This window comes from Capsicum annuum, unplaced genomic scaffold, assembly GCF_002878395.1.
Source record: "Capsicum annuum cultivar UCD-10X-F1 unplaced genomic scaffold, UCD10Xv1.1 ctg2101, whole genome shotgun sequence".
Lineage (NCBI taxonomy): Eukaryota > Viridiplantae > Streptophyta > Magnoliopsida > Solanales > Solanaceae > Capsicum > Capsicum annuum.
Genome location: NW_025826905.1, coordinates 245,889 through 252,907, shown reverse-complemented (window position 1 = coordinate 252,907; position 7,019 = coordinate 245,889).

Sequence of the window (7,019 nt, the reverse complement as noted above, 5' to 3'; positions counted from 1 at the left end):
TGGTAATTATGTAAAATATGGCTATGAAAGGTGAGTTTTCCAGCAAAATGTAGCTATTTTTGAAAGATCTCCTTTTATATATTATTATGAACGTTTATGCAAGTTTATATATTTGTATATAGTAGGTGTATAATGTTATATAATACTGTACAAAATTGTAAATCGTTTTTAAATAGGCTATGTGAGTTTAATTATTTTTAGGGGATATGTAAGTATAATTATTTTTCTTAAATGGGTATATTTTTAAGTATGATCATTTTTCTTAAATGGGTATATTTTTAAAAATTTCCCCAATAAAATTTATCTTTAATGTTGATTGGTGTCATCACAAAATCATATTGTCCCATAATACATTCGCATGCAACCTATAATCACAAATATGGACAGCTACATCGTGTGATCTTAAACGCCATTATTTCTATAAATAACATAAATACCAACCCTTTTGGAAGTAATTACACTCTCTCCCAATTTTTTAATTACTTTACTCTCTCTCCCTATTAATATATATAATATAGCCGACATATTCATAACATTCTATGTATATGTTGAGATTTTTGTAATATATTTAGGAAGTTGGGATTTTTTGTAATTCTGAAAACACAAGTTGTGTATTTGTGTAATTTTTAGTAATTTTTTCCATAGTTTTCCCGATTCTTTTATACTAGCAAATCTGACGAAATCTCAAACAAAGCGAGAAGTACATTTCACGTAAACTTAAAGAAAGCATCAATAAAAAATACATTGTTTTAAATTTTAGATAATATTAAGTATGAATTAATAAATATAAATAAATCATTTTTTTCCTTTTTAGATAATATAATTTTTATATTAGAAAATCTGACCAAATCTAAAACAAAGTAAGAAGTATATAATCACATAAACTTAATGAAAGCATCAATCAAAAACACTTAAGGTTGTTTTTAATTTTAGATAATATTAATTATGAATTAATAAAAATAATTAAATCACTTTTTCCTTTTAGATAATACTATTTATAAAGTAAATATACATGTTATTTTCGTTATTTGACGTTTAAAAGTATTTCTCTCAAAAGATCAAACATAAAATCAGAGGCGAACCCATAGGTGAAAAATGGTTGCTTGAGCACCCAGTGACCTTGGCTTGGAATAGGTATAATTATATAAGAAGTTGAAGAAAAAAGAATATAATAAACCAGAAAGCAATCACAAACATTAAATCTGGTTTGGGTGCTTTGGTTTAAGAGTGGTGTTGAAAACTTTGAAGTGAGAGTGTGTGTGAGTTCAAACTCCACTGGAGTTTTCTTTGGCATATTTTTAGCTATTTTGCCATCATCAAATAGTTGTGCACTTATACTATATAATTAATTGTTACTATATGTTTAAAAAGATTGAGCACCCACGAATTCAAAATCTCGGGTCTGCCACTGCATAAAATTATGTTTTTCTAAGTACTAACAAAAACACATGATATGTTTTAGCTTGTCAGTTGCTATCCTATTTTAGAGGAGTTTGTAAATTTCTATTTCTTAGTTTCAGTTCTATTTCTAGAGTTTAATTTGCAGAAGGCAATTTAGTACTAGAATATTTTATCTTTAACTGTTTAGCTATCAATTAAGGTAGTTTCTATTTTTCTACACTTAATCATTGTAACTCAGTTGTATAAGAGAACCTGGGATAGTATAATGAAAAGTATACTTTCTTGATTCTTTTTGTTATATCTATTTTCTTTCTACTGAATATTTTATAACATTTAACTTGTTAGTTCCTGTCCTAGTTTATAGGAGATTGTACATTTCTATTTCTTAGTAACACTTCTGTGTCTAGCGTTTGATTTGGAGTAGACAATTTAGTAGAATATTTTATCTTTAACTATTTAGCAAGTGCTTAGCTATCAGTTAAGTTGGTTCCTATTTTTCTTCACTTGACCATTATAACTCAGTTGTATAAGAGAGCTTGCAGCAGTATAACGATAAATATACTTTCTCAATTTTTTTTATTTCTCTTTCTTTCTACTAAATATATTGTAATATTTGGTATCCGAGCTAGAAAGGGAGTTCCTTAGATCGAGTGTGAAACACCCTAGATTTTGGCCCTTGAAAAATTCTTGAGCTTTGAGCTCACTGTCCTAGTAACGACTCATCATACGAGTCATATGGTGTGGGTACGGGTTAGGTAACCCTAGTCGTTAGGTGTCCAGTGGGTAGTGGTTGGGTTTTTGGTCTTGGTAATGACTTGGTGGTATGAGTCTTTAGGGTGGTAGTAAGTTGTTAGGACGATCCTTAATCAAATCACTAACTTAGTGGCTTGGCTTGGCTTTGAGTATGAGTGGCTCACTAAGAGCTGTAAGGATAGGTTACGAGTGGTAGGGCTGAGTCATATGTTGTCCAGTGTCTAATCCCTTGGGTTCTGTCTTGGATATGACTAGACCATATGAGTCGTATTCATGAATGGGATCATAGAGTCATATGGTGGCAGTGAATGGGTGTCCAACTCACTATCTTGGTGATGACTCAAGGGTACGAGTCATAGGTTGTGGTCACGAGTCAAGGGGTAGACTCGTAACCACATGCGACCTTTTTATAATTTTTAAGTTGGGGGCATTCTGGACACTTCCCACTTTAAGTCCCTTTGATACCATGACTTAAAACATCCTTTGGGACTTTATTAAAACATTATTCCCATTAAAACACTCTCAAATTCTCTCTCAAACTCTATGTTCAAGTAAAGCCTAGGGTTTCATCAAGCTAATCAATTTAGGCTCTCAAAGGTGGTTTCTCTCCATACTTCTTGTTGTCTAAGGCATGTTACTCCCCCTCGTTATTTTACTCAAGACGTATGTTTTAATGTATAGTTTTCATAGTATTATTATGGTTTTTAAATGAAGGTTGGGGGTTTTGGTTGTTCATGTAAGAATATTGTTACTCATGGTTTAATAATGGCTTTCCTTATTTTAGTTATGGTTTTGAGAATGTGGTTGCATGGGTATGATGGTTGAACTTGATTATAGTAAATTGCTTAAAAGTTATCACTTTTTAAGTAGTTATAACCCCAACCTTGTTTTGTAAAACTGGTTAGTAGTTATAAGAAAGGTGGAAATTTAAACTAAGGGTACAATGGAATCCCCAAAGTATCTGGTTTGACTATTTCTTGAAATTAATACATAGAATAAAATGGTTAAATGGTTAAGGCTGGTTTTGAAAACCTTATGGGGTATGAAGAAATCCCCCAAGTTATTTTAAATAATGAAGTCAATGAGGTATATGGGAATCCCCTAAATGTTGGTTGGTGACATTGCTTGTCAGCTATAGTCGGTATGACGATACCACTTTATTATGCCTTAATAATTAAATACTGGAATCAGTGGTTTAGTTATGTGCTAAAGATTTTAATTGGGCAATAATGAGGGTTGTGATAATTAGCCGTGAAGGTGTGGGTTCGAAGGATGGACATTGGAAACTCGTAATTGCCATATAAGGTTTGGCCTTGATGTCCTATGTGCATGGTTCATACTATTGATATGATTGTATCTTGGTTAGACGTGGGGTTGGTCATTCCCTGGTCTTTCTTGATACCCCTAGTTCATCCTTCATCCTTAAGTTACATGCTAGCGTTCACTCTTCTAACCATCTTCGGGAGTTGTATCCCCATGCGATGCAGGAACTGACCATACTATTATTTTTCTTACTCAGTGACTTGGATTCAAGGATAGCTTTGAGTTAGTTTGAAGAGGTAAGTTTCCATACTCCGGAGGACCCCATTTTATGCTATGGGCTTCTTTTTATTATTGTTTTTTTTTGTTTTGATTTTGGCTTTCGCTATGGTCGGGGGCACGTCCCGACTGGATAATCTTTGATTTTGGTTAGAGGCTTTGTCAAACTACTACAGGCATGGGCGGTGTCTGTCTTAGTATAAGCATTGGTATTTTTATTAACATTGGGATAGGTATTGGTTGGATATTTGGTTGTGGCTGTTTAGTTGTGGTTATAGACTTACTTTATTATCTTTAGATTATTATTGATTTATCTTGTTACATGTTTGAAATTCATCCGACATGGGGTGTAGGTTAGTTAACGGTGGGGTATTGGGGGTAGTCTCTGGTCCTGGTTGGACTTGAGGCACCCGACAAGACTAGGCATTGGTTTGGGTCATGTTAGATTAGTATCAGAGCCCTAGGTTCATGGTTAATTGGGAGTCCACAGCTGTGTCAAGTAGAGTCTCTTTTAGGGGTGTGTAGAGTGTCACACTTATAAGAAAGAGGCTATGAGGCATTTAGGAATGTTTCTCTTTCTTGTGTTCTATTTTTGAGTTGTGGAGGCTAAGGTCCTGAATTCTCCGTTAATACCCATTTGTTTTCTTTTCAGATCATGCCTCCTAGATGATCTGAAGTTCATAGAAACTCCTCTGTCCTACCTGAGGACAATATTAATATGATATGTCCTACTTATGGGGTCCAAACTCTGGGGGTCCAATTCTTGATTGTCCTTTTGGAGTTCCACCAGACCCCTTCAGTCCTTCTGGAGCTCCTCAGGTTGATTTGATGAATGCTAAGTTTTGTCAGTCTATTCATATATTGTCATAGTTGGTAGCTTCTCAGGTCGAGTGTGGTGCTTCTATTACTCCATTTTCTAAGGCCACAAGGGTTGGCCAATTTATGAGATTGAACCCTCTAACCTTTACTAAAGTTAAGGTCGGGAAGGACCCTCAAGGTTTTCTTGATGAGATGAAAAGATCTTTCTTGTTATGCATTCCACTAATGTGGGGGCGTGGAGTTTGCTACCTACTAGTAGAAAGATGTGGTCTATTAGTGGTACGAGTAATGGTACCAGTCAAGGGGTGATGTATTGAGTCAGCCCTATGGGATGATTTTTCTAATGCTTTTTTAGACCGTTTTTTTCCTTAAGAGCTGAGGTAAGCAAAGACGGAAGAGTTTTTTAACCTGAAGAAAGGAAAGATATCTGTCAAGGAGTATGCCTTGAAATTTCACCAATTGTCTTGCCATGCTCCGAAGTTGGTTTCTAGCATGAGGGCTAGAATAAGGAAGTTCACTTTTGGGTTATCTTAAGACTTGATTTTGGAGAGTAAGGTTGCCTTGTTGAATAAGGACATGGACATATCCAGGTTAGTTGTGCATATATAGCAGGTTAAGAAAGAGAAGAAAAAGCAGGCAGAGATAGAGATAAGACAAAGCAAAAAGTTTAGATTTTCTGAGCAGGGTAGTAGCCAATAGCAGAGTGAAAAAGATGGTGAAAAGTGGTCCAAAAAGAAGTGGGGCAATTCTGGATCTTAGTCGATGGCTAGTGCTCCCTACCTAAAGCCATTAGGTAATATGCATTTATATAATGGCAACAATTATAGGGTATAGGGTGCTTGATCTCAGGCTAGTAGGGCCCAGTCAACTCTATCCTATCCTTCAAATATATTTTTTGGTCTATTACGTCGGGGTTACTGTAATAAAGGAAAGAACAAGTGATTTAATTATGGTCATCTAGGGAACATGCTTAGAAACTATCCAGTGGCTAAGGTTGCCTCTGGGCAAATAAGGTTCCAGTTGCCTCTTCATTAGCTCCGGCACCAAAGGGTGCACCATCTAGCTCTGGCACTAGTTGGAACTGACTCTATGCTCTCACTACCCGTCAGGAGTCTGAGGCATCGCCTGATATTGTTACTGGTATGTTGAAACTCTTTTTATGTGATGTGTATAGTTTACTTGATTTGGGTTCCAGTCTTTCATATGTGATCCCATTTGCGGCTATGCATTTTGGTTTCGGTCCCGAGTGTATTTCAAACCCTTTTTTTTATTTTTACATGAATGGGTGACTTTGTGGTTGCCATAAGAGTTTATAGGGGTTGTGTGGTATCTGTAGGTAGTCGGGAGACTTTGGTGAATCTATTTAAGTTAGACATAGTTGATTTTGATATTATATTGGGGATGGATTGGTTGCATTCGTGCTATGCTTCTCTAGACTATTGGACCTATAAGGTCATCTTTAAATTCCCTATGATCCAGTTATTAGTTGGAGAGTAGTTCCCTATCTCCTAAGGGGAGGTTCATATCATATCTTAGAGCTTAGAGATTAACTTCTAATGGGTGTCTCTATCATCTGGTCTGGGTTAAAGATTCTAACTCAGAGGGTCCTTCTTTACATTCCATCTCGGTGGCGAATTAATTCCCTGAGATCTTCCCAGACAATCTTTCTTGTATTTGGAATTGATCTTGTTTCGGACACTCGTCCTATTTCTATTCCCCCGTATAAAATAGCTCTGAATGAGTTAATAGAGCTTAAGGAGCAACTAAAGGATCTTTTAGACATGGGTTTCATCTTTCCTAGTGTGTCTCTATGGGGTGCACCGATGTTGTTCGTGCATAAAAAGGATAGTTCTCTTTGGATATATATTGATTACCAGCAATTGAATAAGGTGATGGTAAGAATAAGTACCCTCTTCCAAGGATAGATAATTTGTTTTATTAGCTTCAGGGTGCTAAGTTTTCCTCCAAGATTGATCTTCAGTATGTGTATCATCAGCTAAAGATTAGGGAGGTAGATTCCTAAGACTGAATTTCATACACGATATGGGCATTTTGAGTTTCTAGTTATATCTGTTGGATTGACCGATTCCCCGACTGCATTCATGGACTTGATAAATAGAGTCTTCCATTACATTCTAGATTTGTTCATTATTGTGTTCATAGATGATATTTTGGTATACTCTAAGAGTGAGGTAGATTATGCTGATCACCTCTGCATTGTGTTGCAGGCCCTGAAAGATCAACAGTTATATGCCAAATTTTCAAATTTTAAATTTTTCTTGAACGTTTTCACTTTTTGTGTCATGTCATATCTAGTGAAGGGATTATGGTGGATTCGTATAAAGTTATCGTGGTTAAAAAGTGGCCTAGACCCATGACTCTAGTTGATATTCAAAGTTTTTTGGGTTTAGCTAGTTCCTATAGGAGGTTGTAAAAAGTTTTTTGACTATAGCTGCCCCATTGACTAAGTTAACTCAGAAGAAGATAAAGTTTTTGTGGTCTGATGG